Here is a 12,337-nt window from a genome sequence, read left to right on the forward strand (position 1 = left end):
ATGACCTTGCGATCAAATGTTTTCCGTTCCCATTGGAGAGGCACGTCCTTTCGTCTACTAATCGTACGGTTTTCCGGTGCGGTCGCGAAACACAGACACTAAACTTATTACAGTGAATAGAGACGTCAATGGACGAACGGACAAATCACAACTTTGCGAAGATAAAAAATGTAAACTTTTCACTCGAGGGAGGACTTGAACCAAGGACCTCTCGTTCCGCAGCCGCTCTCGCTAACCACGGGACCACGGCGCTCCTTAGCACACGCTGTCCTTGATGTTGCCTATGTTGCGCATGGACTACTCAGTTTGTATATTTTGCTTATTTTTTTCATAGTTCCACACAACTTCTTCCTGTTTTCTCGATTGATCTGTGTTCCGTTTTTCAAGGCCTATCCACTATGCCAACTTATAACTAAATCTGAGAGGGGTGCGATGGGGAGGTTCCCTTGTTAGAACTACTTGAACCTAACTAACCTAAGGACATCACACACATCCATGCCCGAGGCAGAATTCGAACCTGCGACCGCAGTGGTCGCCTGGTTCCTGACTGTAGTGCCTAGAACCGCTCGGCCACACCGGCCGGCGACAACGAGATAATCAGAGCATTTTTTTCCCGCGAAAGAGGTGGTGACTCTCCCTACCCACACCGGCATGATGGCCAACACAGAAGGTCTACTTGCCATCTCTGCATAAAGGTTAGCTTCCACTAATGTGAGGTGTCGCAGGATGTGGGTACTGCGACGTTTGCTTACGTCTGGTTAAGGTTAACATTTATACGCGCTCATCTGGAGACAGGATGAGTCGAAAGTTGAACGAAGGGTAGCGGTTTTAAGGGCAGAGGGAAAAGAGTGCCAAGGCAATCGCCAAAGGAAAAGACCTCTGCCATAGTTGGGTCGGGTTGTAAGACCAGTAGCGGTTTTCTTGCGGCCTGCGACGGGTCATGCAAGGGTTGGCGCTGATGATAAGGTTTATCGATAGTCGTCGTTCTACCCTAACTCTGTGAATGATGGAGCAAGGAAGGGGAGCAAAGATTGTGGTGCCAAAAGTGATCTCCGCCACACACTGTAAGGTTTGATGATTAATATAGATATAGGGAACGCAGAGACAAGATATTAATTACGGCGCACTCAGCGCCACTAAAGTATTCACGATTTCCGTTCTCCACTTGAGAATGGAAAACGAAGAAACTCTAATACATGGTAGATTGGGGAAGTATAATTTACCATGAACTTCACAATGGTCTATAGAGTATGAAAGCGCGTTCCGTTATGTGAGTGCAACCTGACTACGGAAAAATGCACGTCGAAACCGACGTTTCATGCGCATGTACCTAGTCCCCATTACCGTCAATACCCGCTCAACATCCAGCAGGTTAATTCCAATTTCTGGGGTTCTCTCGGTACTCGTACCACAGAATGAGATGGCGCATTGTCAATACACTGGACTCTAGCATCTAGATCCCAGTCCGACCATAATTTTAATTTTTCTGTGGTCTTCTAAACTGCCCAACACAATTGCTAAACTTATCTGCTTGAAAATGGACACGGCTGGTTCGCTTCACCATTCGTCCACAGCCCGAGGGCGTCGTAGACAGGACGCTTTCCCATTACGCGTTGCCTGTTTGAGAACATGAGCGAAAGTGGGGGAATAAACTGGAAACTGAGACCTGCCAATAGTGATGTCTTCATTATTGGTTCTTCGGTCGTATACATGGAGAGCAGTCAGGCTTCAAATTGCACAGCACGCTGTAATAATTTTTCTACTCTGATTTCGTTCTTGTTTTATTGTATAGGTAAAAAAAAAAATGGAGTGCTCGGTTAGGTGCGGTCGGATTGCTTAATGGCAACTCACTGCGCACGAACGCAGAATCCCTGGTTCGAAGGTTAAAACTTCGCGCTGGTCCGAGATGTCAATTACAATCATAGCAGCAAATGTTCCATTCAATGAGACATACAACGTGTTATGATAAACCCGCCGCTCATTTTTGATCTAGTTCTGAAACGTCGATCTTTCAATTCCCAGTTGCACAAGTAACCAGGGTAACGACTTCGTGGCGACATATTCGAAAACACGTTTTTTGGTGTCTCGAATGATTTCTCGTATGTTTATAATGATCTTATATTGATATTTGTAATCACCAGCACTATACGATTTTACGGGGATGATGCTGGTGTGTACGGAAAATCGAACCAAAACGCAGGAAGACTTGGGCAAAGCGTCCACTTGATGAAACAAGTCGTAACTCTGTCTAGATGTGGAAAAATACAAAGATAATATCTATAACATAGACAAAGAACCTCATAGGATTCGATTAGAAGGTTATTAGCGAACATCTTCAGCATCTCATATAATAGGATGTAAGTATTTAGGGATAATGCTAAGATGCGATATGAAACTGGACGATCACGTAAAATTTGTGTTAGCCGGCCGGTGTGGCCGAGCGGTTCTAGCGCTTTAGTCCGGAGCCGCGCGACCGCTACTGTCGCAGGTTCGAATCATGCCTTGGGCATGGATGTGTGTGATGTCGTTAGGTTAGTTAGGTTTAAGTAGTTCTAAGTTCTAGTAGACTGATGACCTCAGATGTTAAGTCCCATAGCGCTCAGAGCCATTTTGAAAATTGGTGTTAGGTGAGGCGAATGGTAGACTTAAATTTTTTTCAAGTGTTTTGGGAAAATGCAGTGCATCTGCAAAGGAATTCACATACAAGAGGCTAATGCACCAATTGTAGGGTGCCGTACTAGGGATTGGAGTTGTTATCAAGTGAGCCGACGAACGACGTCGAACGAGTTTAGCGACGTGCTTCTAATGCAACGGGACGGTATTGTCCGAACGAACGTGTGTCAGGAATGCCCGACAAACTGAAATCGGAATCACGGGAAAAAAGGCGACGTAGTTCTCGTGAACACAACTCAGTAAATTTAGAGAACCCGTATTCGAAGTAAACGAATGGAAAAATGATACTACTGGTATGATGTACCCTCCGCCATGCACTGTACAGTGGATTTGCGGAGTATAATCCTCCTCCCTCATTTGTTGATTTCGTAGTATTTACGTTGTGTATAAGAATATGTAGCTCAGTCTTTTGCACATGAATTTGTTTCTTACGAATTACGTTCCACGTATCAGTTTTATGCGTCTTCAGTGGCATACAAATGAAAACGGTATCAGAAAATTGTTTGTCTCCCGCAAATGCTTTATTTCGAGTCGTTTGGGCAACATAAGAAATGTTTCATGACAGCACGTTCGGGTTAACTCGTTATTCATACTATAAAAGTTTGTTGTTTAGACTATTGGTAGCCGGCCGCTGTGGCCGAGCGGTTCTAGGTGCTTTAGTCCGGAACCGCACTGCTGCTACGGTCTTATGGAATCCATTAAATTCTTTTGATGCTGCTTTTCTTGTTGTGAGTTCTGTCATCCTTTGGAACTCACTGGTCTTTGTAAATAGCATTGTCCGTCCGGACGACAATCAATTTAGCTATATCAAAGGAAGCGTAGTTCAGTGTCTCCAATCTGGAGAATATTCCTCGTCGCCCGAAAACCGGAAAACGTGTCCACAATAGCGAACAGCACTAGCCTTCGGGCAACCAGGAAATGATACGCTACACGCATTACTAATTGAGAATTAACTGAATGCGTTGATGGGTGGAAACAAAATGTGAATATGAGAGGAAAACCAAAAAACACTCAAGAAAATGATGAACTTGAACGAGAAAAGGAGGAGAGACGTACACCGAGCTGACAGAAGTCATGGGACACCTCCTAATTTAGTGTCGGATCTCGTTTTGCCCAGTACAGTGGAACAACTTAATGTGACAGACTCGGTAAGTCGTTGGAAGTCCCCTTCAGGAACTATGAGCCACGGTGTCTCAATAGCTGTCTACAATTGCGAAACTGTTGACGGTGCATGATTTTGTGCACGAACTGAACTGTCGACTACGTCCCATAAATGTGCGATGGGATTCACGTCGGGCTATCTGGGTGGACATATTATTCGCTCGAATTGTCCAGAATGTTTTTCAAACCAATCGCGAACAGTTGTGGCCCGGTGACATGGTGCATTATCATCCACAAAAGTTCCATCATTGTTTGGGAAGCTGAAGGTTCAAAAATGGCTCTGGGCACTATGGGACTTATCATCTGAGGTCATCAGTCCCCTAGAAGTTAGAACTACTTAAACCTAACTAACCTAAGGACATCACACACATCCATGCCCGAGGCAGAATTCTTACCTGCGACCGCAGCGGTCGCGCGGTTCCGGACTGTAGCGCCTAGAAACGCTCGGCCTCTCCGGCCGGCGGAAGATGAAGGCCTGAATGGCGAAAAATGGTCTCCAGGTAGCCTTGCGTAACCATTTCCAGTCAATGGTCGGTTCAGTTGGACCAGTGGATCAAACCAATTCCATGTAAACGCAGCCCACACCTGCTTGCACAGTGCCTTGTTGACATTGCTTCGTGGGGTCTGCATCACACTCGAACCGTAGCATAAGCTCTTACCAACTGAAATTGGGACTCATCTGACCAGGCCACGGTTTTCCAGTTGTCTGGAGTCCAACTGGTATGTCCACCAGCCCAGGGGAAGCGCTGCAGGCGATGTCGCGCTGTTAGCAAACGCACTTGCTTCGGTCGTCTATTGCCACAGCCCATTAACGCCAAAGTCCACCGCGCTGTCCAAAGTGATGCGTTCGTCGTACGCTCCACATTGACTTATGCGGTTTTTTCACGCCGTCTTGCTTGCCTGTTAATGCTGACAACTTCACGCAAACGCCGTTGCTCTTGGTCGTTCAGTGGTGTTGTTTGTGGAGGCGGGTAAATACCTGAAATTTGGTTCTCGGCACACTCTTGATACTGCGTATCTCGGAGTGTTGAATTGTTGTTGTTGTTGTTGTGGTCTTCAGTCCTGAGACTGGTTTGATGCAGCTCTCCATGCTACCCTATCCTGTGCAAGTTTTTTCATCTCCCAGTACCTACTGCAACCTACATCCTTCTGAATCTGTTCAGTGTATTCATCTCTTGGTCTCCCTCTACGACTTTTACCCTCCACGCTGCCCTCCGATACTAAATTGGTGATCCCTTGATGCCTCAAAACATGTCCTACCAACCGATCCCTTCTTCTGGTCAAGTTGTGCTACAAACTTCTCCCCAATCCTATTCAATACTTCCTCATTAGTTATGTGATCTACCCATCTAATCTTCAGCATTCTTCTGTAGCACCACATTTAGAAAGCTTCTATTCTCTTCTTGTCCAAACTATTTATCGTCCATGTTTCACTTCCATACATGGCTACACTCCATACAAATACTTTCAGAAACGACTTCCTGACACTTAAATCTATACTCGATGTTAACAAATTTCTCTTCTTCAGAAACGATTTCCTTGCCATTGCCAGTCTACATTTTATATCCTCTCTACTTCGACCATCATCAGTTATTTTACTCCCTAAATAGCAAAACTCCTTTACTACTTTAAGTGTCTCATTTCCTAATCTAATTCCCTCAGCATCACCCGATTTAATTAGACTACATTCCATTATCCTCGTTTTGCTTTTGATGATGTTCATCTTATATCCTCCTTTCAAGACACTGTCCATTCCAATTACCTAACGATTTCCGAAATGGAATGTCTAGCTGTACCTACGATTCCGCGTACGAAATATGTTAATGGCCGTTGTGCGGCCATAATAACGTCGGAAACCTTTTCACATGAATGCCTGAGAACAATTGACAGCTCCGCCAATTAACTCTGCCCTTTTATAGCTTGCGTACGCTATATTACCACTACTTGTGCGTGTGCATATCGCTGTCCCATGACTTATCACCTCAGCATGGGTAGGGCAAGGAAACGGTGGACACAAATTTCGTGAAGATGCGACAGGCAGATGGCTAATCATTGTAAAACATAGACAACAACGACGACAACACCTAACCCGCAGTTAACTATCTTCACAGAAGAGATGACAGACTATCTCAGCAGATAATTAAATATCCAGTAATCCAGGTTCAATACATGGTACTGTAAAAATCTTTTATTTGTGGATTTCAGTAAAATAATATCATACAGATGATCGCGCAAGTGTACTGAAACATTCTTGGGCATAAAAAACGTAACGTAAGAGGTATTTTGTGTTGTGCACATACAGGGAGAACCCAATCCCATACTTTGTTTAGAGCCCGCATCTCGTGGTCGTGCGGTAGCGTTCTCGCTTCCCACTCCCGGGTTCCCGGGTTCGATTCCCGGCGGGGTCAGGGATTTTCTCTGCCTCGTGATGGCTGGGTGTTGTGTGCTGTCCTTAGGTTAGTTAGGTTTAAGTAGTTCTAAGTTCTAGGGGACTGATGACCATAGATGTTAAGTCCCATAGTGCTCAGAGCCATTTGAACCATTTCAACCATACTTTGTTTAGACTACTGTTAATGATTGATTGAAACCTTCACAGATTTATTAATACACGTTTATTGTGTGACGATCAGTTTCGTTCTTCAAGAACATCGTCAGGCTGATGACTTCTACCAGTATAATAATATAAAATGCCTCGCTGTCACATGTAATATTAGAGACATAATCAGGAACATGAGACACGCCACGACGAAGCTTTTACATCATGACCATGGAACTATTCGCCAACCTTATGATCTTCTAACAGAGCGAAACCGGCTGTGACACGGTAAATATATATGTATTGCATTGTATTTTATGTTAACCGGGGACCTAGAAACGACGGAGAGGCTCCATCCCTGCCGCAGCCGCAGTGGTCCACAACCCCACGACGACTACCGCAGTCCACTTCACCCCTCCGCCGCCCCACACCGAACCCAGGGTTATTGTGCGGTTCGGCCCCCGGTGGACTCCCCAGGGAACGTCTCACACCAGACGAGTGTAACCCCTATGTTTGTGTGGTAGAGTAATGGTGGTGCACGCGTACGTGGAGAACTTGTTTGCGCATCAATCGCCGACATAGTGTAGCTGAGGCGGAATACGGGGAACCAGCCCGCATTCTCCGAGGCAGATGGAAAACCGCCTAAAAACCATCCACAGACTGGCTGGCTCACTGGACCTCGACACAATTCCGCCGGGCGGATTCGTGCCGGGGACCAGGCGCTCCTTTCCGCTCCGGAGAGCCATACGTTAGACCGCTCGGCTACCCGGCCGGGTCGGTAAATATGTAGTACTACAGCTGTGGTGGTGTCGGTTAATTATTAATGTTAGTGTCAATCAGCTGTGGAGATCATCATGATGTAATATATATATTATCTGTTTTTATGGTGCTGCTCAGATCCTTTCAGGCGCAGTCAGTCTGTAATACTCGTAACTGACACGTCATTTGACAGAGCCTGTTTAATGTCCTTCGTGTTTTGCTTCGGTGCAGGGATTTTCACAATCGGCACTTTGCTTGCCTCCACCGGGCCCGTTTCCGGCATTAAGGGATCGCCAGGCCCCGTCGAGTGCGGAGCGTCCTCAGGAGTCAGCAGGCAGCGGCCTCCGCCCCCGCACCGCTCCGCCCCCGCTACCGCCGCCGCCGCCGCCGCCCCCGCCGCCGCCTGTGGATTCCGTCGCGTAGCAGCGGCTACCGCCCGCCCCTGCGGCAGGAGCGCTCGCGCACGTCTCAGGGCTGTCCAAACGCGACCGCTCCTGTCCCCACCTGCGAGACGTCGCTGGCCACATCCGACTCCAGTAGCTCCAAAGAAAACCCCGGGAAAAACTGCCACTTCCAGCCCATGTGCTGTTCTGTAAGTGCCGTAAGAGGCCCTTGACATCTGCGACATGCATAATACTCGCAGCACGAAGTGGTGACGGACGTTTATCTATTTACTCAAATCAGGGCCACACACGTAGGGATCTGAGAGGAGCATTCATAGTAACATTTTTTTTCTGAAAGCATATTGGTTTTATTCAGAATTCCAATGCCTCATATTGTTCCACATTCTTTTGGCTACAAAATCCTATTTTTTAACATAATCTCTGTTCAATGTGATGACCCTAAGCCACCTTACTGGCCGGGCCTCTTTTTCCCGCATGGTACCACTCTACTGTGGATGTCGGAGCCAACGGCTTGCTTCATCAATAACTTCCCCGTCATCCACGTATTACTTCCCGCGGAGTGCATCCTTCATTGGGACAAACAGATGGAAATCGGAAGTTGTGAGATGCGGCACGTAGGGTGGACGAGGAAGAATAGTCCAGCGAAGTTTCGCGCGCTCATCTCGGGCGGGCGGCTCTGTGTGTGGTCTCGCGTTGTCATGGAGAAGGGAAAGTTCATCTGCATTTCTGTGGCGATGAAACAGCTGTTAAGTCGTTTCTTCAAATAACTACAGGAGCTTGTGAGTATCTGCGAAGCTCTGGTTCTTCCACCGAAAGAAACTCAATGACAGCTCTCTGCTTGGAAAGTACATCCGTCACAGGGGTGATTTTGAAGGCGATGTACAGGGTCGCCACTCATCGGAACTTCATGAAACAATAGGATCTGAAGCGACAATGTTTCTCCATGCCCCACACCAAATTCCGAATTTTTCAGCTGAAACTGGCCGAGAAAAAATGTGTTACATTACATATTGAACGCCCCTGGCATAAAATTACAATTTATGGTACGAAAATGGAAAAGATTCATGCAGAAACATACACTATGTGATTAAAAGTATCCGGACACCTGGCTGGAAATGACTTAAAAGTTCGTGCCGCCCCCCCCCCCCCCCATCGGTAATCAAATGGTTCAAATGGCTCTGAGCACTATGGGACTCAACTGCTGAGGTCATTAGTCCCCTCCCATCGGTAATCATCCCGGAGTATGGTATGGTGTTGGTCCACCCTTAGCCTTGATGACAGCTCCCAATCTCGCAGGCATACGTTCAATCAGGTGCTGGAAGGTCTCTTGGGGAATGGCAGCCCATTCTTCACCGAGTGCTGCACTGAGGTAAAGTATGGATGTCGCTCGGTGAGGCCTGGCACGAAGTCGGCGTTCCAAAACACCCCGACGGTATTCAATAGCATTCAGGTCAGAACTCTGTGCAGGCCAGTCCATTACAGGCATGTTATTGTCGTGTAACCACTCCGCCACAGGACGTGCATTACGAACATGTGCTCGATCGTGTTGAAAGATGCAATCGCCATCCCCGAATCGCTCTTCAACAGTGGGAAGCAAGAATGTGTTTAAAACATCAATGTAGACCTTTTCTGTGACAGTGCCATGCAAAACAAGGGATGCAAGCGCCCTCCATGAAAAACACGACCACACCATAACACCACCTCATCCAATTTTTACTATTGGCACTACACACATTGGCAGATGACGTTAACCGCACCTTTCCACTGTTCAATCGTCCAATGTTTACGCTCTTTGCACCAAGCGCGGAATCGTGTGTCATTTAGCGTCATGATGTGTGGCTTATGAACAGCCGCTCGACCACGAAATCCAAATTTTCTCACCTCCCGCCTAACTGTCATAGTATTTGCAGGGGATCCTGATGCAGTTTGAAATTCCTGTGTGACGATCTGGATAGATATCTGCCTATTACACATTACGACCCTCTTCAACTGTCGGCGGTCTCTGTCAGTCAGCAGACGAGGTCAGCCTGTATGCCTTTGTGCCGTATGTGTCCTTTGATGATTCAAATTCACTATCACATCGGAAACAGTGGGCCTAGGGATGTTTAGGAGTGTGGAAATCTCGCGTACAGACGTATGACAAGAGTGACACCCAATCACCTGGCCACGTTCGAAGTCCGAGAGTTCCACGGAAGGCCCCGATCTGCTCTCTCACGATGTCTAATGACTACTGAGGTCGCTGATATGGAGTACCTGGCAGTAGGTGGCAGCACAGTGCACCAAACATGAAAAACCTATGTTTTTGTGGGTGTCTGTGTACTTTTGGTGACATAGTGTATATACAAAATTGAAAGCAGTCTTCACCGAGAAACGAGCAACTGCTAGAGCATTTTCTTGTGCCTTGAACAATTCATTCTCTTTGCAACAATAAGGGCAACACCGATGTTTCGTTGTCTGTGCTTTTCCACATTCACTTGTAAGCGCCCCAATCTCATTAGGTTGTGATTGGATTTGCTAACGCCCATCGGTAGCCTGTTGAATTGTCCAGTGTAAGTTTTGTCTGGCTGGCGAGCATTCTGCTCGGCTTACCCCTCGTTGGAGGTGACTTATTTCGGCTGTTCACAATTTTTTCCTGACTTTCTTGGCAGATGTTGGAATTCGATTACTCGATAAATAGTACAATTCTCAAGGCTGTCAATTCAGCTAAGTACCTGGGTGTTAAAATTACGAACAACTTCAATTAGAAAGACCACATAGATAATATTGTGGGGAAGGCGAGCCAAAGGTTGCGTTTCATTGGCAGGACACTTACAAGATGCAACAAGTCCACTAAAGAGACTGCTTACACTACACTCGTTCGTCCTCTGTTAGAATATTGCTGCGCGGTGTGGGATCCTTACCAGGTGGGATTGACGGAGGACATCGAAAGGGTACAAAAAAATGGCAGCTCGTTTTGTATTATCACGTAATAGGGGAGAGAGTGTGGCAGATATGATACGCGAGTTGGGATGGAAGTCATTAAAGCAAAAACGTTTTTCGTCGCGGCGAGATCTATTTACGAAATTTCAGTCACCAACTTTCTCTTCCGAATGCGAAAATATTTTGTTGAGCCCAACCTACATAGGTAGGAATGATCATCAAAATAAAATAAGAGAAATCAGAGCTCGAACAGAAAGGTTTAGGTGTTCGTTTTTCCCGCGCGCTGTTCGGGAGTGGAATGGTAGAGAGATAGTATGATTGTGGTTCGATGAACCCTCTGCCAAGCACTTAAATGTGAATTGCAGAGTAGTCATGTAGATGCAGATGTATTTAGTGCAGACGTTGATTGTAAAACGCTATTCCTAGACTTGAACCTAGGTCTTTTTGATGTAATACACGTAACGAGTGTAACTCATTCGACTTTCCTTCTTTCTTTCGGCATTTAAGGCCACCTCCCGTCATCTGTCAGGAGAAGCAACGCTTATCATTCATCACAGTTTATTAACGGCATTTGATTTCTGTCATTAACTGTAACAGTTTTATGGGCTACGTGTTCATCTTGCGAGTGGGCAGATTCATACCACACTGGGCAGGCATTTTTACCAGCCATGAAATTGAGTGCCACAGCGGAAGTACGGACTACCCAATTACTGCCAAGTTCCCAGAAGATGTTTCGGGCTTATACCTTGTCACTGATATTAAGATTCCGCTGCAGGTGAGTGATTGATCTGTATAAGGGCAGAGAAAGAAGCAGTAGTTGAGAAGGCACTGAGTCAGTGGTGCAGTCTATCCACCACGTTAATCAATGTGAAACAGTAAATGACCCAAGCAGAAATTTGAAAAGGGAGTTAGGTTTCCGCGGGAATAAATAAAAATTTGAAGTTTGTCGATAATGTTTTAACTATATCAGAGAGGAAAGAGCACCAACTGTATGGGGACTTAATCTGAATATCTATACTTCAAATTCATTTGTACTAAACAGCATACTAGTTCAACTTTAAATCAGTGCCCGCTCGGAATCACACATACACAATTCTCTGCAAAGCGCTAGTTTGCCGACAGTATTTACTGGATGTTTTCTCTACTGATAGCGGTGCACCGTGTACAACAACGTGTGTTTCACTTTTAATGACGAGGATAACAAACGAAGAGTGTGTTTCTAGGTGAACCCACAAATCTCATTTTGAAAATACGTGAACTGAAGCTGATACTTATTCCCAAGAGGATGTAACATTTCTCCTGTACTCGCTATGGTTCCTAAGCGGTATGATGTGTGGAGAATACCGTCATAATGCAGTTAATGAAAAGGGAGGGGAGTGGGAAATCTCAGAGCATGCAGATGCTCATGCGCACAGTTGCGAGTCATCAGGACCGCTTGCCGCTAGCGAGACCAATTTTTCTCGGAGCGAAGAGTCGGAAAGAGTACAGAGTCTCGGATAAAAATCTGGAGTAATTACGCACGTAGCCATTCGAGACGTAATGAGAAGATAGTTAACTAGCAAAGTATCGAACGCTGCTAGGGTTTAGGGTCAAAATTATACAGATGGAAGGGGAAAATAAATAACTATGGCTATTCAGTTTTTTACTGGCGTAAATAAAGTAAAATTTTCTTTCTTTTTATTGGTTTTCGGGAGATGCCCATGCAGCCGCCTCGTCATCGCCCCAGAATCGAACCTTGTCCCCTTCGCTTAGCAATCCGCGGAGATGACCGGGTAGCTACTGAGGCGGACGAACAACTTAAGTTAGCAACAGCTGTTTAATGGGACGATCCCTAGTCTCTACGCATGCGTGACAGCAACATTCACTGACAAGTGAACTCAAGATT

Source organism: Schistocerca serialis, chromosome 4 (assembly GCF_023864345.2).
Source record: "Schistocerca serialis cubense isolate TAMUIC-IGC-003099 chromosome 4, iqSchSeri2.2, whole genome shotgun sequence".
Taxonomy (NCBI): Eukaryota; Metazoa; Arthropoda; class Insecta; order Orthoptera; family Acrididae; genus Schistocerca; species Schistocerca serialis.